A 26,654-nucleotide genomic window follows, 5' to 3' on the forward strand; every position below is an offset into this window, starting at 1 on the left:
GACTTACAAACATGAGATCAGAGAATGCATTTCACTCCCTAGATGTAGTCCATGGATGTATGATTGAAAGATGGTGCGAGGGTATGGACACTCCAGGGGATACTTCTCAGTAACAGCCAGCCTGACCTTGCCTTAACATTAGAAACACAATTCTCCTGTCTTCTCCTTTCCATGTCCTTTTCCTCTAAGAAACTTTTCTTTTTCTGTATACATAAGATTTTCCCCCCACAACGTCCACCACATTCTACTAAACCAGAATGAAAATTGACTCAGTTATTTCTTTTGCACTCCATCCTGGGACGCTCTCCACTACATCCTTATTAATTTGAACATAAGAAATCCTTCCATTACACACATGAATGAATGTTTAATGTATATGGAAGAATAGATAATAAAATGATAATATCACAGGTAAAAAGTTAAGCATCTATATGCTCGATAAGATCGCCAACATTGATACGCCCCCATCTTTAAACCCTCCCTACCCCCTACAGGAATAGGGTCAAAAAACTTGGCTTTTACTGTGGCATATTCCTGTCTCACCGCACTCCTTCCTGCAGTCCAGGGCTGGCTCCCAAGGGGCTAGCTCCTTCTAGCTTCTTCATTTTTCTACTTTTTTTCTTCGTTCCCCCATATGTTCACTTTTCCCACCGGGTAACTAAGAACAAGGGAATTTGAGGATTCTGACCAAGGAGTGAGGAGACCCGCCCTTTGCCATTAGAAACTCAGGTGCTGCCTCCACCTAGCTGTGGGGCTGCTTGCCCCAGAGGGGTTCTAACAAACACAATGTGTGATAAAGATCTTTCCACACCACCGGGGGCAGTCACAACTACGCAGGAGCCTGGTGAAGGCCCTCTCTCCTCCTTCCTTTTCCTCTAATGGCTAGCCTGTAGAGCATGTGGGTGACGTCAGGGGGTGGGGGCGCAGGAGGAGGGAGGTTCGGCTAACAGGAGGAGGGCAGCCAAGTGGAAAATCTCGGCTGCGGATTCTCCAGGCCTATGGACCAGGACTGCCCTCTAAACACACCCACACTCCAGGCCCCCGTGAACAATGCCGAGTGGGCTAGCGGTTTGCCAGGTTCAATAAGCCTTACTATGGAATGGTGCTCTATCACCAGCAACCTGTGTGACAAGAACGCCCAGCCCCCTCCTCTAAAGCCTCTCATTAGATTAGATGTGGCCACCGCTGGTGGGGCCTGTCTGGAACTCGCCCACACAAAGCGGTAGCACACAAACGTCACTGTCAAACCGAGGCTAGCAACAGTAAGATCGCTAGGTCGGGGGTGTGAGTGGGATGCTCAGCCGCGGAGAAGAAGAGCAAATACACCGTCAGAAAGCAGGCAGGAAACCCTAAGAAGCCTCTGCTCAGATCTGGACACACCCAGGCCCGCAGAGTCCAGGTCCCTCTCACAGGTCTCCAGCGTCCCCCCCCGCCCCCCCCCCCGAGTATCACTGGCTTCCCGCCCCGCCTGCCTCCAACCCGGGACCCAGTCCCGGGCAGAGGTTCCTTTGCCCACGGGCTGTCCCTGCGGGCCACTCACCAGGCAGCTGTCTTGGCGCTTCTAGGACCGCACCAGGAGGGCTGAACAGGGGCTTCTCTGTGGAGCACCAAGGCGCCCCCGAGCAGCCACCGAAAGCTTGGAGCTTAACGGGGAGGAGATCCGAGCGGGAGGAGAGGAGGGGTTCCCAGGCAGTCTCCTCCCCACTTCCTCCGGGCCAGAGTAGGAGCCCGAGGGGCGGCGCTTGGCAAGTGAAGGAGCTTCTTTGTGTAGCTGGCTCAAGCGACAAGGCATTGAGGTGGATTAGGGACACCTAGAGGAGGTATCATCCTACCAGTGTGGATAGTCGTTTTTATTAAAACTTCTCTCTAGGTTATTATTTCTATTTACAAGTAAGGTAAAGGATGAAAAAACAAGGCATGTACATCCTGTGACTCATTGAATGCTTATGCAGAACCTACATCCCTGTAAAGTTTAGGATAGATGGACCTTGGTATATTGCTCAAGGAAATCTGAATTGCAGGAATTGTTGAATATTATTTCTTTTTGGAGAGTGAGATGAGAAAGGAAAGAGACCTTTCTAATTATCCATACTGTTTAATCTGGGAAGGCATTGTATATAACCTCACTGATCTCCTTGTTAGGTGTGTGACTTTGGTAAGTTCAAAATAACATTTCAAAAGAACAATAGGCAGCTGAAGTGCATTGTTCCGGGAAGTCTTTCCTCCCTGGCAACCTGCTGACCTCTCTTTCTGAATTGCCTGGTCCTATCTGTGACCACGACTGCTAATGCTGCCAGGTCTAGCAACTAAAATGCAGTGGCAGAGGAGAATACATATTAAAGGTAAAAATTATATGGGAAGGGTACAAGCCAATTTGCCTCCAAGGATGGAGCTATGAGGTTAGGTTTTAGAAAAGGGTCATGTGGGGGGGGGGTACAAAGGTGACAAAATGTTAGCATCTGCAAAACTACTTTTTCTTTATGTCACTTTGAAATATTTCATAATGAAAAAGGTCTATGGGCAGAAATTATCAGACTTTTGTTAATTAAGTTTGAGAGGGAAAAATGGTCAACACATTGAACTGGAGCGGGAGAGGTAGAAACTGCAGAGGCAGAAAAGCACAAGAACTCTATTTTGACAGAAGTAGCTTCTTGGGCCCAACAAGTCCAGAGCTCCAGGCTGGGTTAGCATTCCAGGCTCTCAGGGATTTAATAAACTTCAGTCTTCCTCCCGGGCTGCGGCAGATCCCAGAAACCCTTAACCTGGATTCTGAGCCTGAACATACTGTGGTTCTAGAAACCACCATTGGAAGACTCACCATGGGTTCAGCAATTCCCACACCCGGGCCACTACCGCCACCCTAATGGAAGGGCATCCCATTCTGCAGAGGTGTGGCAAGGAAGTAGAGCGAGACAGCCTACAGGATTTGGTGGGTGGTGGGAGGTAGGCTGCAGAGAGGAGGTAGGAGAGGACTGGTCCCCAGAGCCAATTAGCCACTTCCGGATGAGGGTGGAGCTCCACTGTTTACTCTGGTTTGCCCAGGACCTTCTAAGTGTCAGATTCTGACTTCGTTAAGACCCCTGGCTAGGAGCTTATCTTGGGAGTGCAGCTGGGAGTAAACAATATAAACAATAACCAATTTTAAAGATTAACTCTCACTATATAGCCTAGGCTAGCTTTGACTTGCTTCTGCCCTCCTAGTGTTGATGTTAGACTATGCCTCCGTGTCCAGCTGCAGTAAGTCTTTATGTTAAACAATACACAATTGAGCCTTACATCTCTGCCTCCAAAGTACTGGGATTACAATCATGTATCACCATATCTGGTATAACTGTGTAATTACTGCTTTAAATATTTTTATGTACTTCATTAGCATTTCAATTATATTATCTCGAAATAAAAACAAATAAACCTAGTCAATTAAAAACTACATTAAAATTCCTGATAAAACTGCTGGTACTGAGATTGTGAAGCCTGTATTATGGGTTTTTGAATTTTGTTTCTAGTCCTAACTCTTTTAAAATTGAGGGTGGGATCCAACACCCAACCTTATAGCCATGACTTGACTTTGTGCTCTGCCCTGCTTGACCCTTGTCTGTCTCTGTAGCATGCGTTATCAAGGGCAGAACCCTGGAGGAAGGCCACTCATGCACCAAAAGCTGAGGAAGGTCTACGCTGCTCCTTCATATTCTCCAGCTTCCCACCCTTCTCCATCTCTATTCCCTTGGTACCAAGTAGAAGAGGCAGTTACCAGACTGGATATTTACAGGAAAGCATATTCAATGGTTAAAGGCTTCAAAAGTGTTACATCGCATTACTTAGGATGTTATAACAATTCCCCAGTCTGGAGGAAGTATAAGTTAACAACTGTGCTTTATTTTTTTTTTCAATTTCTCACTTTATCTAGGTCATATACTGGTGTTCCGCAGTGAGATAGTTTGATATCAACCCTCAACTAGATGGAAAGTAGAATCACCTGACAGATAGACCTCTGGGCATGCCTGTAGATTATCTTGATTAGGTTAACTGAGATGGGAAGTCTCTCCCACTATGGGAGGCTCCACTCCCTAGGTCAGGATCTTGGACTATATAAAAAGTAGAAGAGATGAGCATAAATATTCACCATTTTCTGCTCTTGCTGACTACTCAGGCAACATCAGGAGCTGCCACTGTGACTTTCCCATAATAAGTAACCTCAAACTGTGTACAAAACACAAAATAAAACCTCCCTTAAGTTACTTTTGTTGGTGTATTTTATAATAGCAACAGAAAAGTAGCTAATGCACATGGCGTTCACTAGACTGATAGAAAGGATAAATGGCTGTAGGTGAGGAAGTGTATAGAATCATTTCTAAGCAAAACCAACAGTTGCCAGATGTAGAAGTTACTACAAGTTTTCTTCACCATGCACTTTCTCCTCTTCATTTTCATTTGATTTTCCCCATTAAACTTTTTGATTTCTTCATATATCTACAAATGCCTTCTAAATGTTTTTGCTTTATTTTAATACTGAGTGGGTGTGCATGTGCACATGTGCATGCATGTGCATATTTGAGTGCCCACAGATGCCAGAAAAGGGCATTGGGAGGCCCAGAGCAGGAGTTAGAGGTGGTTGTCAGCTGTTCATTGTGCATTGTGGATGCTGAGAACTGAACAGAGGACCTCTGGAAGAGCAGCAAGCACTTTTAACTATGAACCATCTCTCTGGCCCCTTGATGCTTTCTTCAACACACTAGTTGGTTCTTTTCCTGTCACAGAGTCCATATTACTAAATCAATTTTTTTAAGTCTTATACCCTTTCTTATCTCTTGAGTTTCCTTGTTTTGCTTAAGTAGCCCTGAGTAAGGGACACTGCCACAAAATTCTGAAAGTGCTGAAATAACTCTTGGGACTTTAAGTCTATGTGCCCAGCCATATGTGAGACAATATCTATTGACAATCCAAACTACAAAATACTCTGTAAAAGTATTAGCTCAATTCTTACCCTGATGAATTCTCCCAATGTGTTTTTTTTTCATTGAAAATTTTATGCTTCTAATCTGACAAGGAAAAATGCGATTACTTGCTAATCATGCTTAGGTCTCTATCCAAAAGAACTGCATATACATTTATCTAAAAGCCATACACTAAGCAGAATCTATAATACTGTAAAACTGAAAGATACTCAATTCTTTTCCTGCCTTCCCATGCACTGTGCCATTCAGCTATTACCTCAATACTATCAACAATAGTGTTCATATAAATTATTGTATATTTATAATGAACATTGTGCTGTAACAATGAGTCCAATATGGCTGAATGTCACCAAATACAGTAACATGAAAGAAGTAAAAAGGACAGATAAAACGCTGTAGAAATGTGTTGTTTAAATGAGAATGACCCCATAGGCTCATATATTTGAATGCTTGGGAACCAGGGAGTGGAACTGTTTGAGAAGGATTAGAAGGTGTGGCTGTGTAAATATGGCCTTGTTGGAAGAAGTGAGTCACTGGAAACAACTTTTTTCTAAGAGATGTCTTGGTCACGATGTCTCTTCCCAGCAATAAATATAGGAGTATATTTACATTGCAATGGTTTACTTATGAAGTGTCCACCCCAAAAGAGTTATTAATTGAAGGCTTGGTTCCCAGTTCATGGATGACTGATGCTTAGATCAAACATTCATTCTTTCTTTTTCTTTTTCTTTCTTTCTTTTTTTTTTTTTTAAAGATTTTATTTATTTATCTTGTCGATGTCGCCATTTTCATACGCACCAGAAGAGGGCATCAGATTCCATTACAGATGGTTGTAAGCCACTATGTGGTTGCTGGGAATTGAACTCAGGGCTTCTGGAAGAGGAGTCAGTGCTCTTAACTGCTGAGACATCACTCCAGCCCTAGGTCAAACTTTCTTTCTATTCTTCTTTATTTTCTGGCTCAGGTGTCATGTGTCATGAGCAAGTTTGCCCCAGTCTGCTTTATCACTGTGGTCTTTCCTCCTTGAATCAGCCCACAGCAAAGGAGTGAGTCTACCATGGACTCAAACCTCCAAATTCACTAGCCCAAACAAGCCATTCCTCTTTTTTATTGTTGCTCTCTAGCTAGTATCTGTCACAGCGACAAGTCTAACACATTTTTATTTTTATTTTTACTCTTTTTGTTGTTGTTGTTTTTTTATCTTTATTAACGTGGGTATTTCTTATTTACATTTCAATTGTTATTCCCTTTCCCGGTTTCCCGGCCAACATCCCCCTAACCCCTCCCCTCCCCTTCTATATTGGTGTTCCCCTCCCCATCCTCCCCCCATTACTGCCCTCCCCCCAACAATCACGTTCATTGGGGGTTCAGTCTTGTCAGGACCAAGGGCTTCCCCTTCCACTGGTGCTCTTACTAGGCTATTCATTGCTACCTATGAGGTTGGAGCCCAGGGTCAGTCCATGTATAGACTTTGGGTAGTGGCTTAGTCCCTGGAAGCTCTGGTTGGTTGGCATTGTTGTTCATATGGGGTCTCGAGCCCCTTCAAGCTCTTCCAGTCCTTTCTCTGATTCCTCTAACACATTTTTAAAATGTCTAATATATTTTAAAAAAGGAAGGTCAATTTTAGGAATAAAGTTTACAATAATGTTCACCTTTAGATAAGACCATGAATGGCCCAAAATGTGTTGTGGCTTATTTTTAAATTTTTTTGTTTGTATTGTTTTACTTGTTACTTTTAAACATTTTAATTACTGAACCAAGGACGTGTTAAGTTTGCGAAAATTCTAAAGCTACAGAAACATTTATGTTTCACAGACATTTAATTTCCTTATAAATATTATGCTCATAACAGGGTAAGGAAGCTATTTTTATTTTTAGTTCTAAGATTATATTTGATTAGATACCCCATGTTAAATCAACAATAAAAGATTATAAATGCAAAATATAAATCTGTCATTATGATATGAAAGTAAGGAATATACAAAGCCAAAATGAACTGAAAGTAGAGGACACTGTGAGAAGTAAGTGTAAGAGTCAGCTTTCACATGATGTTTTTGAAAAACCTTGGAGAAAGAAGGGTGACTTTCACCAGTCTAGGACCATGTGAGCAAGCTCTTATTTGTAAAGGGTGTAATTAAAGGCTCACTCACTAGAGGATATATGAGGTAAGTTTAACATTAAATAATTTGCCCAACAAAGAAGAAACTAATCCAACTTGCCTATCAGTTTTTTCAGAGGAACACAGGAAAAGCCTATGAGACCCATACTAACCTCAAATCAGTTATTCATATAGATTTGGAATGTGAATGATGGCTACTTTTACTAAAACTCTAAGAAAATAAAATAACTTTGTATAATCCAGCTTGGTAATATTTCAAGTATGTAGAAACTAATAGAGATGGTTTAACCTCAATGAAAATAAAGAATTGCTACAGATAAAAAAACTCCACACAAAAGGCGCATTCACAATAATAGTTGTATAAAGTCAACAGACATTCAAGGAAGCAAAAGACCATGAAAAGGAATCATGACAAACAAGGTAACAGAAACAGTTAGAACTCGGAGAAATAATAATAGGTATAGAACATAAAACACCTGCATTTAACAGACAGAAAACAAAATTTCTAAACAAAATGGATATTAAATAGCTATATTTATAAGATATCAAACAAAATTAGAAACGAAATAATTGAATAGTTAAAATTCAAAATAAAAAATTGTTGAATAGATTAAATGGAACATTAAACAATATTAAATGTAAATTATTGCACTGGATCCAGAACAGAGGAAAATTAAGTTAAATTACTAAACTGGATTTAGAGTAGAGTAAAGCAAAGGAATATGGAAAATACAAAAAGGAATAAAAGATACAGAAGGCACAGGAAGAAAATTTAAAATGTCCTTAGTCTGACCTCTAAATAAATATTAGAAAAAATTATACCAAAGTTGCTTTTGGCAGAAGTGATTACCATTAATTTTCTAGAGTTCTTGAAAAACCCAGTTCTCAGATCTAGAAAGCCTAACACATTCAAAGAAGGTAGATGGTTTTTTTTTTTTTTTTTAACAAATGTATATCAAAGTGAACTGAAAGACATTAAGAACCAACTGGTGTGATGGTGGGTGACTGAGAGTAATTCCAGTGAGAGAAAAGAGTTGGAATTATTGAGACATAGCTAATGGCGTCATATCACACAGCTTTCTCAGAAACAAGAAGACAATATGATGATATTTCAACAATAAAATAAAACAAAAAACCAGGTGTATTAGTTAGGGCTTCTAGTGCTATGAAGAGACACCATGACCACTGCAACTCTTAGAAAGGAAAATAATTGGAGCTGGCTTACAGTTCAGAGGTTTAGTCCATTATTGTCATGGTGGGAAGCATGGTAGCAAGAAGGCAGACATGTTTCTAGAGAAGTAACTGAGAGTTGTACATCTAGATTGGCAGGCAGCGGGAAGAGAGTCTTGGCATGAGCTTCTGAAACTTCCAAGCCCACTACCAGTGACACACTTCCTCTTCCAAGGCCACACCTCCAATAATAACACTCCGTATGAGTATATGGGGGCTATTTCTATTCATATCGCCACATTAGGTAATCTGGAATATCCATCAAACTATCTTTCAAACATTTTTTAGGCTAATAAATACTGAGAATTTATCAGATCTGATTAAAGGAAATTCTAAAGAATGAATCTTAAGAAAGGAAGACAAGACAAGGATATGAGATAAACAAACAAGCTGTAACACGTAATGGTGAGAGATCAGTTGTTCCAGCCTATCTTTGGGGTAAGACCCACTGAAGATAGAAAACAGACAAACAAACAAACAAATGGGAAATGTAGAAACCCTCTTCCAAAGTATAAATAACTCAAGGCCCTTGATAAAGGCTTCCAGAAATAAATCCACCAGGGACAGAAAACACAGGACTCCACCTTTCCTACAACTTTCCCCATTTAAACGTTTTTTCTACCCATAGTGCTAAATAACCCAGGCTTCTGTCAGCCTCGTTTAAGATTAGCAATCCAAATGAAGCTCAAAGGGAGGCCTTGGAAATAGAACCTCAGAGAATGAATAAAAACTCTACATGTAGCTTTCCTATGATACGTATAGGCAGAGACTCCAATAAATCTTGCCCAAATGTCATTCATTTCTGTAGCTGAAACACAATAGTGGACATCAAGCTATAACAAGAAGGCTCCTGTACAAATGTTCTGCTTGCACTTGACACATAAGCAAAGTCATGATTTATCAGTAAGGATCACATGTTACCCATCCAGATTATGTTTTCACAGCAAAGTCAAACCTGAGGTGAGCCAAAAATAATGTTTGAAAGTTTTCCTCTAGACCAGTGGTTCTCAACCTTCCTAATGTTGGGACCCTTTAATACAGGGCCACATGTTATAGTGACCCTTTCCAACCATAAAATTATTTTTGTTGCTACTTTATAACTGTCATTGTGCTACTGTTCTTAATTGTGTTTTCTGATGGTCTTATGTGACCCCTGTGAAAGGGTCATCTGAACCCTAGAGGGGTTGAGATCCACATGTTGAGAACCACTGTTCTTGAATATATTTGTACCTCTATCTCCAAATCCTTTTTGATGGCAAAAAGAAAAAAAAATCAGCTAGAGTTGAGATTGTTTCACCAGCATCTTAAACTCAGTAAAAAGTTGAAGGAAACTAAGAAGTAGGAAATGCTGCCTCGACCAAAACAACACCACCCCAAAAGCAAAACAAACAAACAAACACCCAACCTATAAGAAAAATAGATTTTAGAGTTGTTCTAGTAGGTAGAAGATGGCTCAAGAATTAAGAGCTGATATTACCATTACGGAGGGCAAGAGTTCAGTCCCAGCAAGGCTACACACTGCCACATGGCTCCAGGGGATTGGACCTCTTCCTCTGGTTTCTGCATGCACCACACCCACATGTGCAAACACACAGGCATGCATACATTAAAAACAAATCTAGAGTTCAATGTGAGGATTGGCAAGAATGCCATACAATTAGTGTTCTATGGGAAAGAAAGAGAAGCAACAAGTTCATAATTAATATTTCAGAATTATAAGACAGATGAAAAACATAAAAACACAATGAGCTCTATGTTCTCTCTGAGCACAATAAATAAAGAGAAAATCACACTCTGCACAGTCAGCTGCTGAAAACCAAATTTACAAAGATCTGAAGAGCAGCCGGAGGTAAAGACACTTTCTTCTCAAAGAAACGAAATACAGCTGGTTTTCAAAAGAAATGATGGAAACAAGAACAGAACAGGATAATGCAGTGGAAAGAAAGAGACAGTAAAACCTGCCAGCCTACAGTTCTATGCAGACCAAAAAATGTCTCTGAAAAATTAAAGGCAAAATACAGACAATTTTAGATAACCACAGTCTGAGCAAATTTCGGAACATCAGAATACAGAACAAGAGCTACTCAAAGGAGCTCCTCAGGATTAAGGAGAATTATCCCAGAAAGACAGAGCACACTGTGGGAAGAAACAGTATACTGTAAAGAGTAATCGATGTACAGATATGCATAAGAATTGGTTTTTTAAAAATAAACAAATATCACATCTTGTGGTAGGGTATAAAGCAAAATCAAATATATGACTAACACATCTGAATGGATTCATGGAAATGAGCTGGATTAAGATTTTTGTTTTAACTCAAGAGGGATGACCAAAATGCGAATGCTTCACTCCTTCTTTAAAAGGGGAACAAGAATACCCTTGGCAGGGAATAGGGAGGCAAAGTTTAGAACAGAGGCAGAAGGAACACCCATTCAGAGCCTGCCCCACATGTGGCTCATACATATACAGCCACCCAATTAGATAAGATTGATGAAGCAAAGAAGTGCAGGCCGACAGGAGCCGGATGTAGATCTCTCCTGAGAGACACAGCCAGAATACAGCAAATACAGAGGCGAATGCCAGCAGCAAACCACTGAACTGAGAACAGGACCCCCGTTGAAGGAACCAGAGAAAGGACTGAAAGAGCTTGAAGGGGCTTGAGACCCCATATGAACAACAATGCCAACCAACCAGAGCTTCCAGGGACTAAGCCACTACCCAAAGACTATACATGGACTGACCCTGGGCTCCAACCTCATAGGTAGCAATGAATAGCCTATTAAGGGCACCAGTGGAAGGGGAAGCCCTTGGTCCTGCCAAGACTGAACCCCCAGTGAATGTGATTGTTGGGGGGAGGGCGGCAATGGGAGGAGGATGGGGAGGGGAACACCAATATAGAAGGGGAGGGGAGGGGTTAGGGGGATGTTGGCCCGGAAACCAGGAAAGGGAATAACAATTGAAATGCAAATAAGAAATACTCAAGTTAATAAAGATAAAATTTTTTTGTTTTAAAATAAGTAAAAGTAATAATTTGCAGTTAGAAAGACCGTGGCAAGCTATAATATATATAATTACCATGAAAAATGGTAAAAATTACACTATTCAAAAATGATGTAAGGACAGGGAGATGGTTGAGTCAGTAAGAGTACATTCTCTCCATTGATGATGAACTGAATTCAATCCCTAGAACTCACTTAAATATCTGGGATGGGGGATTGGCAGAACACATATCTATAACTCCAGTGTCGTGAAGTGGATGAGGAGGATTCCCCTGACTTTCTTAACCAGGCAGTGGAGCAAAAATAGCAAGTCCTGCATTCATACTGTCTCTAACTGTCTCTACAGGGAATAAGATAGGGAGTGATACAGTAAGACACATATTTTCTTTCTTTAGTCTCTGTGCATATATACGTTGTTCTCCTAACTCGTGCATGCTGTACTCACAAAACACACCCCTTCACATCCACACAAATAATATGGAGGGAAAACATTATCAAATATTGATTCCAGTGGTAGCAAAAATTAAACATGAGCACAAAGAGAAAACAGGGCTCCATTTAGGAGAAGCCAATCCCATTGTCAGGGACACATCTGTTTTCCTCCAAAGCTCATGTGTTGAAACTCAAACTGACAAGGATGTGGAGACGTTGGGTGGCAACCTAGGTTAGACAATGCCATAAATGCAGAATACCTGTTTGAGTACTTTCCTTGCAGGAAGAAAAAGGGACTAAAGTTCCCTCTCATGGATGAGCAAAGGTAGCAGTGTCACAGTTAGCCCTATAGGATGGATAGAAGTATCCATTAAAGATTTAACACGCATTAATGATGGCTTGTCACAAAGTTTTTTCTTTCCTGGCCATTTAGGTTTCTTATGTTATAAAGCCTTCAGGTGTTTTGTTCATTTGAGGGTAACACATGTACAGTGGTACAACTAAGCATAGGGCAGATTTGGGGAACAAGTAGACAGAGTTTTCTTTTCTTTTCTCTTTTTTTTAAAGATTTATTCATTTATTATATATAAGTACACTGTAGCTGTCTTCAGATACACCAGAAGAGGACATTGGATCTCTTTACAGATGGTTATGAGCCACCATGTGGTTGCTGGGAATTGCACTCAGGACCTCTGGAAGAGCAGTCGGTGCTCTTAACCGCTGAGCCATCTCTCCAGCTCCAGAGTTTTCTTAAACAGGACTTGAGCATGACCTTCAAGGGTTTAGCTTTAACTATAAAAGTTAAAGGTTATTTGCCAGGTGTCATGGCTCCCAACAGTAAGACTAGCACTTGGAGGACTGAAGAGGTAGCATTGCTGTGAATCTGGTGCCAGCCTGGCTGATACAGTAAAATTTCATCTCAAAAGATGCTATTTTTTTAAAAAAAATTAAAATTAAGTAAAGTGAAACAGGTTTTTTAAATTAGAAGCTTATCAAAGTGAAAAGGCAAGCCAAAAAGAAGAAATTTCAAATTCATCAATAAAATGAAAAATGCATATGTATATCCAGAATATAACAAAATCATGTTTTACCCCCAAATGAACAAAACACCTGAAAACTTTATAAAATAAGAAACCTAAATGTCGGACGCCAGAGGAAAAAGCCAAAGACCATCTGGAACCCTGGTGCACTGAAGCTCCCGGAAGGGGCAGCACAGGTCTTCCTGGTTGCTGCCGCTGCAGAGAGCCCGTGGGCAGCACCCCACGAGCGAACCTGAGCCTCGGGACCACAGGTAAGACCAAATTTTCTGCTGCAAGAAAGCTGCCTGGTGAGCTTGGGACACACGGAAGCAGAATTTCTCTAGGACCGGGCACATTCTGTGTTTACCGGAAGTCCCACACCCGCGGATCCCTGCCCGCAGCAGCTCTCTGCTCCCAGACCCGGTGAGAGAGAGACCCAACCGCCTGGTCAGGTGGGCACTCCTGAGGCTGCAGAGCAGAAGAGACCACCAACTCTGTTCACCCCTGCCCACATCCCTGGCCCAAGAGGAAACTGTATAAGGCCTCTGGGCTCCCGTGGGGGAGGGCCCAGGAGCGGCAGGACCCCTGCCTGAGACACCGCCGGAACCTGAAAGAAACATACCGGATAAACAGTTCTCTGCACCCAAATCCCGTGGGAGGGAGAGCTAAACCTTCAGAGAGGCAGACAAGCCTAGGAAACCAGAAGAGACTGCTCCCTGCACACACATCTCGGACGCCAGAGGAAAAAGCCAAAGACTATCTGGAACCCTGGTGCACTGAAGCTCCCGGAAGGGGCGGCACAGGTCTTCCTGGTTGCTGCCACCACAGAGAGCCCGTGGGCAGCACCCCACGAGCGAACCTGAGCCTCGGGACCACAGGTAAGACCAAATTTTCTGCTGCAAGAAAGCTGCCTGGTGAACTCAAGACACAGGCCCACTGGAACAGCTGAAGACATGTAGAGAGGAAAAACTACACTCCCGAAAGCAGAACACTCTGTCCCCATAACTGACTGAAGGAGAGGAAAACAGGTCTACAGCACTCCTGACACACAGGCTTATAGGACAGTCTAGCCACTGTCAGAAATAGCAGAACAAAGTAACACTAGAGATAATCTGATGGCGAGAGGCAAGCGCAGGAACCCAAGCAACAGAAACCAAGGCTACATGGCACCATCGGAGCCCAATTCTCCCATCAAAACAAACATGGAATATCCAAACACACCAGAAAAGCAAGATCTATTTTCAAAATCATATTTGATCATGATGCTGGAGGACTTCAAGAAAGACATGAAGAACTCCCTTAAAGAACGAGTAGAAGCCTACAGAGAGGAATCGCAAAAATCCCTGAAAGAATCGCAAAAATCCCTGAAAGAATTCCAGGAAAACATAAATAAACAAGTAGAAGCCCATAGAGAGGAGACACAAAAATCCCTGAAAGAATTCCAGGAAAACATAAATAAACAAGTAGAAGCCCATAGAGAGGAGTCACAAAAATCCCTGAAAGAATTCCAAGAAAACACAATCAAACAGTTGAAGGAATTAAAAATGGAAATAGAAGCAATCAAGAAAGAACACATGGAAACAACCCTGGATATAGAAAACCAAAAGAAGAGACAAGGAGCTGTAGATACAAGCTTCACCAACAGAATACAAGAGATGGAAGAGAGAACCTCAGGAGCAGAAGATTCCATAGAAATCATTGACTCAACTGTCAAAGATAATGTAAAGCGGAAAAAGCTACTGGTCCAAAACATACAGGAAATCCAGGACTCAATGAGAAGATCAAACCTAAGGATAATAGGTATAGAAGAGAGGGAAGACTCCCAGCTCAAAGGACCAGTAAATATCTTCAACAAAATCATAGAAGAAAACTTCCCTAACCTAAAAAAAGAGATACCCATAGACATACAAGAAGCCTACAGAACTCCAAATAGATTGGACCAGAAAAGAAACACATCCCGTCACATAATTGTCAAAACACCAAACGCACAAAATAAAGAAAGAATATTAAAAGCAGTAAGGGAAAAAGGTCAAGTAACATATAAAGGCAGACCTATCAGAATCACACCAGACTTTTCGCCAGAAACTATGAAGGCCAGAAGATCCTGGACTGATGTCATACAGACCCTAAGAGAACACAAATGCCAGTCCAGGTTACTGTATCCAGCAAAACTCTCAATTAACATAGATGGAGAAACCAAGATATTCCATGACAAAAACAAATTTACACAATATCTTTCTACAAATCCAGCACTACAAAGGATAATAAATGGTAAAGCCCAACATAAGGAGGCAAGCTATACCCTAGAAGAAGCAAGAAACTAATCGTCTTGGCAACAAAACAAAGAGAATGAAAGCACACAAACATAACCTCACATCCAAATATGAATATAAAGGGAAGCAATAATCACTATTCCTTAATATCTCTCAATATCAATGGCCTCAACTCCCCAATAAAAAGACATAGACTAACAAACTGGATACGCAACGAGGACCCTGCATTCTGCTGCCTACAGGAAACATACCTCAGAGACAAAGACAGACACTACCTCAGAGTGAAATGCTGGAAAACAACTTTCCAAGCAAATGGTCAGAAGAAGCAAGCTGGAGTAGCCATTCTAATATCGAATAAAATCAATTTCCAACTAAAAGTCATCAAAAAAGATAAGGAAGGACACTTCATATTCATCAAAGGAAAAATCCACCAAGATGAACTCTCAATCCTAAATATCTATGCCCCAAATACAAGGGCACCTACATACGTACAAGAAACTTTACTAAAGCTCAAAGCACACATAGCACCTCACACAATAATAGTGGGAGATTTCAACACCCCACTCTCATCAATGGACAGATCATGGAAACAGAAATTAAACAGTGATGTCGACAGACTAAGAGAAGTCATGAGCCAAATGGACTTAACGGATATTTATAGAACATTCTATCCTAAAGCAAAAGGATATACCTTCTTCTCAGCTCCTCATGGTATTTTCTCCAAAATTGACCATATAATTGGTCAAAAAACGGGCCTCAACAGGTACAGAAAGATAGAAATAATCCCATGCGTGCTATCGGACCACCACGGCCTAAAACTGGTCTTCAATAACAATAAGGGAAGAATGCCCACATATACGTGGAAATTGAACAATGCTCTACTCAATGATAACCTGGTCAAGGAAGAAATAAAGAAAGAAATTAAAAACTTTTTAGAATTTAATGAAAATGAAGATACAACATACCCAAACTTATGGGACACAATGAAAGCTGTGCTAAGAGGGAAACTCATAGCGCTGAGTGCCTGCAGAAAGAAACAGGAAAGAGCATATGTCAGCAGCTTGACAGCACACCTAAAAGCTCTAGAACAAAAAGAAGCAAATAAACCCAGGAGGAGTAGAAGGCAGGAAATATTCAAACTCAGAGCTGAAATCAACCAAGTAGAAACAAAAAGGACCATACAAAGAATCAACAGAACCAAAAGTTGGTTCTTTGAGAAAATCAACAAGATAGATAAACCCTTAGCCAGACTAACGAGAGGACACAGAGAGTGCGTCCAAATTAACAAAATCAGAAATGAAAAGGGAGACATAACTACAGACTCAGAGGAAATTCAAAAATCATCAGATCTTACTATAAAAACCTATATTCAACAAAACTTGAAAATCTTCAGGAAATGGACAATTTCCTAGACAGATACCAGGTATCGAAGTTAAATCAGGAACAGATAAACCAGTTAAACAACCCCATAACTCCTAAGGAAATAGAAGCAGTCATTAAAGGTCTCCCAACCAAAAAGAGCCCAGGTCCAGACGGGTTTAGTGCAGAAGTCTATCAAACCTTCATAGAAGACCTCATACCAATATTATCCAAACTATTCCACAAAATTGAAACAGATGGAGCACTACCGAATTCCTTCTACGAAGCCACAATTACTCTTATACCTAAACCACACAAAGACACAACAAAGAAAGAGAACTTCAGACCAATTTCCCTTATGAATATCGACGCAAAAATACTCAATAAAATTCTGGCAAACCGAATTCAAGAGCACATCAAAACAATCATCCAACATGATCAAGTAGGCTTCATCCCAGGCATGCAGGGATGGTTTAATATACGGAAAACCATCAACGTGATCCATTATATAAACAAACTGAAAGAACAAAACCACATGATCATTTCATTAGATGCTGAGAAAGCATTTGACAAAATTCAACACCCCTTCATGATAAAAGTCCTGGAAAGAATAGGAATTCAAGGCCCATACCTAAACATAGTAAAAGCCATATACAGCAAACCAGTTGCTAACATTAAACTAAATGGAGAGAAACTTGAAGCAATCCCACTAAAATCAGGGACTAGACAAGGCTGCCCACTCTCTCCCTACTTATTCAATATAGTTCTTGAAGTTCTAGTCAGAGCAATCAGACAACAAAAGGAGATCAAGGGGACACAGATCGGAAAAGAAGAGGTCAAAATATCACTATTTGCAGATGACATGATAGTATATTTAAGTGATCCCAAAAGTTCCACCAGAGAACTACTAAAGCTGATAAACAACTTCAGCAAAGTGGCTGGGTATAAAATTAACTCAAATAAATCAGTTGCCTTCCTCTATACAAAAGAGAAACAAGCCGAGAAAGAAATTAGGTAAACGACACCCTTCATAATAGACCCAAATAATATAAAGTACCTCGGTGTGACTTTAACCAAGCAAGTAAAAGATCTGTACAATAAGAACTTCAAGATACTGAGGAAAGAAATTGAAGAAGACCTCAGAAGATGGAAAGATCTCCCATGCTCATGGATTGGCAGGATTAATATAGTAAAAATGGCCATTTTACCAAAAGCAATCTACAGATTCAATGCAATCCCCATCAAAATACCAATCCAATTCTTCAAAGAGTTAGACAGAACAATTTGCAAATTCATCTGGAATAACAAAAAACCCAGGATAGCTAAAGCTATCCTCAACAATAAAAGGACTTCAGGGGGAATCACTATCCCTGAACTCAAGCAGTATTACAGAGCAATAGTGATAAAAACTGCATGGTATTGGTACAGAGACAGACAGATAGACCAATGGAATAGAATTGAAGACCCAGAAATGAACCCACACACCTATGGTCCCTTGATTTTTGACAAAGGAGCCAAAACCATCCAATGGAAAAAAGATAGCATTTTCAGCAAATGGTGCTGGTTCAACTGGAGGGCAACATGTAGAAGAATGCAGATCGATCCATGCTTATCACCCTGTACAAAGCTTAAGTCCAAGTGGATCAAGGACCTCCACATCAAACCAGACACACTCAAACTAATAGAAGAAAAACTAGGGAAGCATCTGGAACACATAGGCACTGGAAAAAATTTCCTGAACAAAACACCAATGGCTTATGCTCTAAGATCAAGAATCGACAAATGGGATCTCATAAAACTGCAAAGCTTCTGTAAGGCAAAGGACACTGTGGTTAGGACAAAACGGCAACCAACAGATTGGGAAAAGATCTTTACCAATCCTACAACAGATAGAGGCCTTATATCCAAAATATACAAAGAACTCAAGAAGTTAGACCGCAGGGAAACAAATAACCCTATTAAAAATGGGGTTCAGAGCTAAACAAAGAATTCACAGCTGAGGAATGCCGAATGGCTGAGAAACACCTAAAGAAATGTTCAACATCTTTAGTCATAAGGGAAATGCAAATCAAAACAACCCTGAGATTTCACCTCACACCAGTGAGAATGGCTAAGATCAAAAACTCAGGTGACAGCAGATGCTGGCGAGGATGTGGAGAAAGAGGAACACTCCTCCATTGTTGGTGGGATTGCAGACTGGTAAAACCATTCTGGAAATCAGTCTGGAGGTTCCTCAGAAAATTGGCATTGAACTGCCTGAAGATCCAGCTATACCTCTCTTGGGCACATACCCAAAAGATGCCTCAACATATAAAAGAGACACGTGCTCCACTATGTTCATCGCAGCCTTATTTATAATAGCCAGAAGCTGGAAAGAACCCAGATGCCCTTCAACAGAGGAATGGATACAGAAAATGTGGTACATCTACACAATGGAATATTACTCAGCTATCAAAAACAACGACTTTATGAAATTCGTAGGCAAATGGTTGGAACTGGAAAATATCATCCTGAGTGAGCTAACCCAATCACAGAAAGACATACATGGTATGCACTCATTGATAAGTGGCTATTAGCCCAAATGCTTGAATTACCCTAGATCCCTAGAACAAACGAAACTCAAGACGGATGATCAAAATGTCAATGCTTCACTCCTTCTGTAAATGAGGAAAAATAATACCCTTGGCAGGGAAGGGAGAGGCAAAGATTAAAACAGAGACTGAAGGAACACCCAATCAGAGCCTGCCCCACATGTGGCCCATACATATACAGCCACCCAATTAGACAAGATGGATGAAGCAAAGAAGTGCAGACCGACAGGAGCCGGATGTAGATCGCTCCTGAGAGACACAGCCAGAATACAGCAAATACAGAGGCGAATGCCAGCAGCAAACCACTGAACTGAGAATAGGTCCCCTGTTGAAGGAATCAGAGAAAGAACTGGAAGAGCTTGAAGGGGCTCGAGACCCCAAAAGTACAACAATGCCAAGCAACCAGAGCTTCCAGGGACTAAGCCACTACCTAAAGACTATACATGGACTGACCCTGGACTCTGACCCCTAGGTAGCAATGAATATCCTAGTAAGAGCATCAGTGGAAGGGGAAGCCCTGGTTCCTGCTAAGACTGAACCCCCAGTGAACTAGTCTATGGGGGGAGGGCGGCAATGGGGGGAGGGTTGGGAGGGGAACACCCATAAGGAAGGGGAGGGGGGAGGGGGATGTTTGCCCGGAAACCGGGAAAGGGAATAACACTTGAAATGTATATAAGAAATACTCAAGTTAATAAAAAAAAAAAAAGAAAAAAAAAAAGAAACCTAAATGGGCAGGAGAGAAAAAAACAAATGTTTAGTGTAAATCGTCCTTATTTAACGCATGTTAAATCTGCAATAGATACTTCTATTCACCCTAGAGGGCTAACCATGACGTGTTCAGTATCTACTGGTGATTAAGGTCTGCAATTGGTGGGACTTACACACAGTTCTTATGAACTGCTTCAGTAATTTTGCAAACATGGTCATTATCTATTCAGATAAATTAGATATAAGTTTAGTAATGAGGGCTTATGTCTATTAAAAAATAGATCATAACTGTTTCCTTTGAGGTAGACAGACAAAACAAAAGGAAAAGTCCATCAACATACACATGCACATATGTGTGTGTGTGTGTGTGTGTGTGTGTGAGACTGCATGTATAAACATACACATGAAGTTGGAAAGAGAATAAGTAGCCAATTCTCTTACTGTATAGAGACTACCCATAAGTTCTGTGACTCTAGAGAACCCTAAGACAATGATGTTAGTTGTTAGTCCTTAACTAACATAAAAGCTGCATAATTAAAATGTTCACATAAATGGTTATGGGATATAGCTAAAAACATGGCAACAGAAACTTAAAACTTCAAAAGCTTAGAAAGAAAAGTTCAGAATTATGAGCTAAGTACACAAAGTTAAGACTTTGACATAAGTGAATACTAATGAGATAAAAAGTGTGTGTGTGTGTGTGTGTGTGTGTGTGTGTGTAAGATCAGGAATTCAAGCCCCATACCTAAACATAATAAAAGCAATATATAGCAAACCAGTAGCTTACATTAAACTAAATGGAGAGAAACTTGAAGCAATCCCACTAAAATCGGGGACTAGACAAGGCTGCCCACTCTCTCCCTACTTATTCAATATAGTTCTTGAAGTTCTAGCCAGAGCAATCAGACAACAAAAGGAGGTCAAGGGGATACAGATCGGAAAAGAAGAAGTCAAAATATCACTATTTGCAGATGATATGATAGTATATTTAAGTGATCCCAAAAGTTCTACCAGAGAACTCCTTCAGCAAAGTGTCGGGGTATAAAATTAACTCAAACAAATCAGTAATCTTCCTCTACTAAAAGGATAAACAGACTGAGAAACAAATTAGGAAAATGACACCCTTCACAATGGTCCCAAATAGCATAAAATACCTCAGTGTGACTTTAACCAAGCAAGTGAAAGATCTGTATGACACAGCCTTCAAGTCTCAGAAGAAAGAAATTGAAGAAGATCTCAGAAGATGGAAAGATCTCCCATTCTCATGGACTGGCAGGATTTATATAGTAAAAATGGCCATTTTGCCAAAAGCAATCTACAGATTCAATTCCAACTCAACTCTTTATGGAGTTAGAGCAATTTTCAAATTCATTTGGAATAACAACAACAACAACAACAACAACAACAACAAAACCCAAAAACAAAAAACAAAAAACAAAAAACAAAAAACCCAGGACAGCAAAACTATCCTCAACAATAAAAGAAGTTCTGGGGAAATCACCATCCCTGACCTCAAGCAGTATTACAGAGCAATATTAATAAAAACTGCATGGTATTGGTATAGAGACAGGCAGATAGATCAGTGTAATAGAATTGAAGATGCAGAAATGAACCCACACACCTATGGTCACTTGATCTTTGACAAAGGCGCTAAAACCATCCAATGGAAAAAAGATAGCATTTTCAACAAATAGTGCTGGTTCAACTGGAGGTCAGCATGTAGAAGAATGCAAATTGATCCATTCTTATTGCCCTGTACAAAGCTTAAGTTCAAGTGGATCAAGGACCTCCAAATCAAACCAGACATACTCAAACTAATAGAAGAAAAAGTTGGGAGAGTCTTGATCACATGGGCACTGGGGAAATTTTCCTGAACAAAACACTAATGGCTTATGCTCTAAGATCTAAGAATTGACAAATGGGACCTCATAAAACTACAAAGCTTCTGTAAGGTAAAGGGCACTGTCATTAGGACAAAATCGCAACCAACAGATTGGGAAAAGATCTTTACCAATCCTACATCTGATAGAGGGCTAGTATCCAAAATATACAAAGAACTCAAGAAGTTAGACTCCAGAGAGACAAATAACCCTATTAAAAATGGGGTACAGAGCTAAACAAAGAATTCTTAGCTGAGGAATATCGAATGGCTGAGAAGTCTCTAAAGAAATGCTCAACATCCTTAGTCATCAGGGAAATGCAAATCAAAACAATCCTGAGATTTCACCTCATAACAGTCAGAATGGCTAGGATCAAAAACTCAGGTGACAACAGATGCTGTCCAGGATGTGGAGAAATAGGAACAGTCCTCCATTTTTGGTGGGATTGCAAATTGGTACAACTACTCTGGAAATCACTCTGGAGGTTCCTCAGAATATTGGACATTGCACTACCTGAGGACCCAGCTATACCTCTCCTGGGCATATACCCAAATGATGCTCCAACCTACAACAAGGACACATGCTCCACTATGTTCATAGTAGCCTTATTTATAATAGCCAGAAGCTGGAAAGAACCCAGATGCACTTCAACAGAGAAATGGATACAGAAAATGTGATACTTCTACAGTGGAGTACTATTCAGCCATCAAAAACAATGACTTCATGAAATTCATAGGCAAATGGATTGCACTAGAAAATATCATCCTGAGTGAGGTAACCAATCACAGAAAAACACACATGGTATGCACTCACTGATAAGTGGATATTAGCCCAAAAGATAGAATTACCCAAAATGCGGATGCTTCACTCCTTCTTAAAATGGGGAACAAAAGCATTCATAGTAGGGGATATGGTGGCCAAGTTTGGAGTAGAGACTGAAGGAATGGCCATTCAGAGCCTGCCCCACATGTGGCCTATGTACATAAAGCCATGAAAACTAGTTAAGATTGATGAAGCTAAGAAGTGCATGCTGACAAGTGCCATAAATGTCTCCTGAGAGGCACAGCCAGAGCATGTCAAAAACAGAGGAGAATGGTAGCAGCAAACCATTGAACTGAGAACAGGACCCCTGTTGGAGAAGTTAGAGAACATATTGAAGGAGCTAAAGGGCCTTGCAACCTCATAAGAATAACTACGCCAACCAACCAGAGCTCCCAGGGACTAAACCACTACCCAAAGACTATACATGGACTGACCCATGGCACCAGCTCCTTTTGTAGCACAGGATGGCATTCTTGGGCACGAATGGAAGGAGAAGCCCTTGGTCCTGCCAAGGTTGAACCCCCAGTGTAGGGGAATGTCAGGGGGTGTGGTGAGAAAGAGGGATGGATGGAGAGGGGAACACCCTTATAGAAAAAGAAAAGAGGAAGGGGATGGGATAGGTGGCTTATCCCTGGGAAACCAGGAAAGGGAATAACATTCTAAATGTAAATAAAAAATATTCAATAAAAGAAAAAAATATAAATAAAAAAATCCAATGAAAGAAAAAAGTGTGTATGTGTGTGCATGCGCGCGCGCACGCACGTGTGTGTGTGTGTGTGTGTGTGTGTGTGTGTGTGTGTGTGTGTGTAAGAGGCAATAAAGTACACGAAATTCTAGGAAAAAGAAGGTGGAATACTTTACTAAAGAAAAGGTCATCACAACAGAATGTAGAAAGATTTAAACCGATAATGAATTTTAGTAATAATGTTTTTTAGCAATACTGAATTTTACTTTTTAAAGTAATACTGAATACATATCAAAAGTGACTCCATAAGAAATCCCAAATAGTCCTATAATTGTATTTTTAAATAATGGAATTGTTTTATTCGAATTAACTTACAAATAAAAACATACAGCGAGCTTAAGCAAAGCATTCACTATAATAAAGTAATTCAACCATCAAGCGTAAAAATCCCCAGAACTCCAACTCCAGAGGGCTTTACTATTCAAGAAATAGATAACTGCAACATTGTGCAGAGTTTCTGTAACAGAGCCAAAGAAAAAACATTACTCTAGCTATTTTGAGATGATACCAATGGCAGATCAGAACAGTACAGAAAATGATAAGTATAGACCAATGTTAGCTTACATAAATGTAAATAATGCTTGTCTCTGTATGCTCTTTATACATGCCATGACATACGCACTAGAGATACCCTGGTATTCTAGAGACATCAGCTAGCTTACTGTTAGAAGTTAAACACTATGCCTTGCCACCAAAATATATTTAAAGAGAAAGAATTACATTATACCTTCTGTTTTTAAAAAGGCGTATTTTGTTTTGTATTGTGTGTCTATGTGTGTGGGTGTATGCATGTGAGTACTGAATCCCACAGAGGTGAAGGGTGTTGGCTCTCCTGGAGCTGGAGTTTCATTCTGCAGTGAGCTACCTCAAATCCTGGGTAAGGGGGTGTACATGCTCTCAATGGATGAGCCATCTCTCAGCCCCATGAGTTACATGATGCTTCCAATAGCCACAGAAACAAGTGATGAAACGTTCATTTATGACAAACATACTCACCAAATAAAGAATTTACCTGATAACTATGGTAAAAGCTATTTTTAAAATCTACATAATCAAACCTTTCTACTCAGCGTAGGATGAGCCTTGCCAAAGCAGGAAGGAATTAAAAAAGAAATTAAAGATTAAAGATATGCAGATAAAGAGAGAAACAAAGTTGTCATGATTTTTGATGACTATTGTCCATGTGTCAAATTTGAAAGCCGGTACTGGTAAATAAAATGACTAATTAATTGTATCAAATTTGATTGACAAAAATTAATATATAAAGACAAGTAGATTAATGAGAGTAGGGAGCTTAAAATAAATCTATACACACATGGAAAATTTGATTCATGCAGACCAGTGGTGTGATGAAAGGTGATCATCTGCATGGAATAAGCAATTAAGTAAACAGGTTTCATGTAGACTAAGCCTGAATGCCTAATGCAAAACCATTGGTGTCACTGAAACCACTGGAAAACAAGACAGTAAGTTACTTTATAACCCTGAGGATACAACTGTATCCTGCGTGTGTGCCTCTGTGTGTGGGGGGGTATCAATTCATGTGTATATGTGTTTTGTATGTGTGCTCCCACTGGAGGAGGCCAGAGGTTGAAGCCAGGTTATTGGGCATTGTATGCTACCTGTGAGTGCTGAGAATTGATTGCCAATCTTTAGCAAAGGGAGTACGCACCATGAACAGCTGAGTCATCTCAGCCTGATGAATTACAGGACGCTTTCAACAGCCATTGAAACAATTGATGACATTGTTTTCATTTTATTTACTGAGGGAGGGTCTCTCCCTGCCCTTAAAGTTGAGAATCTGATAGTCTAGCTAATAATCTTGCCTTGGGGGCGGGGGAATCACTGTTCTCTTTATACTGGTATTACACGTGGCTGCCCTACCAGCCCAACTTTTACCTGGGAGTCTGGTATTCCAGTTTTAATCCTCACATTTACACAGCAAAGGCCTGTATCCTCTCCAGCCCCCTGAAGATACAATTCTTTCTTTTCCTTTGAAGAAACCATTCTTAACAAATGATAAAAGAAATTCTCATAACTTAAACATATATTTTTCACTGAGAGGCATGGAGAGATAAAGAGAGAGAAAATCTCAGATGCAGACTGGAAGTGGATATTTGTAGCACATACAATAACTTAGATATTGATTGAGACATGGATCGTATAAAGAAAAGACTCCAATGAACCAATCAGGTACAGAAAAACAACTTACTAGGAGAATATGTACAAACCAGGTATCAGAAATGCAGACAGAAAGCCAAGTACTTGATCGGCATTTACAAAAGGCAGCCTGCCTTGTTAGCTCTGTGGAAATGCTAAGTGAAATCCCATAGGAATGCTTCTACTACATGCTCGCCAGACTAAAAACGTAATTTATTATGACAGGTCTGTGGATATCAAGATCTCTGCTCCTTTGCTGGAGGGAGTGCCAACTAGTTTAGTGCTTGAGGAAAAACTTAGAAATGGCCTAATAGAGTTGAATATACAAATCCTATGACCTGTTTATTCTGCTCTTGGATGCACATTCTTAAGAAGCACTTGCACACAGTCATGTGTGTTAGAAGACATTATGTGATTGCTATAGTAGGCAGTCTTTGAAATATATGCCTATGGGTGTCCATGCCCATGTGAAATTCGCCTCTTGAGTGTGTATATGGAGTGAGGGCAATCAAGAATAGAAGTGACAAAAAGAAAGAGATGTCAATTTTGAGATTAAAGAAGAAAAGGATAACCTGGTTCATGCCTTTCTTTTGGCAAGCCCTCACTCTGGGGGGTGGGGGTGGGGAGGAGGTAGAGGGAGCAAGATATTATGTCCCAGCAAGCCTCTATAACAAGGCCCTCACTACAAAGAAGGACATGCCCAATCAAAATCAAGGAGGTCCCAAGTCTACAACAATCCTGTGGTAGCTCCAATGAGCCTTGAGTCAGGCTGAGCCAATACCCCTTTACCATATAGCACGTAAGGGCCTCTAGCCAGAGACTCCAGCTAAGCCACGAGTGGGGTCTAGATCCACAGAAACTGGGAGGTGGGTAAAGACATAATAGAAGTGGTTTTGTTGTTATTATTGATTTTATACTGTTACATGTTGGGATAGTTTGTCACATTAAAAAAAAAATGAAGGCATTCCCCGAAGCTAGAAATCAAAATGCCCAAAGGTAGAATAAGTATAGGGCATTAAACCGTAAGAAATAAAAATGAAAGAAGTATATGCGAGGGTGAATCCCAGAAAAATAAGAAATAAGGGATAATATTCATGATATGAAAGCATGACAAAATCATAAAGTAACACATATATGGTTTACACACAAACGTAGAACTATGCAAAACAGCCTAGTTAAAAGAAAAATCGTGAAGGATGCCATGTCTCAGGCAGGGAAGGGCAGAAATGAGACCCTCCAATATGGTATTCAAACCTTATTTTTACCCACAAAATGGTCAGGCATTTATTTCATTATCTTGTAGGCTAGATCACTTTGGAATGATATACATTCTTTTTATTCTTAAATCGTTAAAGTGAAGCA

General features: G+C 40.4%; 1 protein-coding gene across 3 annotated transcripts in view; it reads right to left on the minus strand.

Moving 5' to 3' along the window:
- The window catches only part of Tcaf1 (TRPM8 channel-associated factor 1), a 49,595-nt gene that overhangs the window by 22,017 nt on the left and 924 nt on the right, over positions 1-26,654 (minus strand). The window contains exon 1 of one of the 3 annotated variants that reach the window (NM_001399348.1): positions 1,541-1,685. The exons of 1 other annotated variant lie outside the window; for it this stretch is intronic. The gene's annotated coding sequence lies outside the window, so the exon portion shown is untranslated. Of the gene's footprint in view, positions 1-1,540; positions 1,755-26,654 lie in introns of those variants that run through there. One more of the 3 variants, XM_063286251.1, reaches the window with a different exon arrangement.

The sequence above is a fragment of the Rattus norvegicus genome, chromosome 4, assembly GCF_036323735.1.
Source record: "Rattus norvegicus strain BN/NHsdMcwi chromosome 4, GRCr8, whole genome shotgun sequence".
Taxonomy (NCBI): domain Eukaryota; kingdom Metazoa; phylum Chordata; class Mammalia; order Rodentia; family Muridae; genus Rattus; species Rattus norvegicus.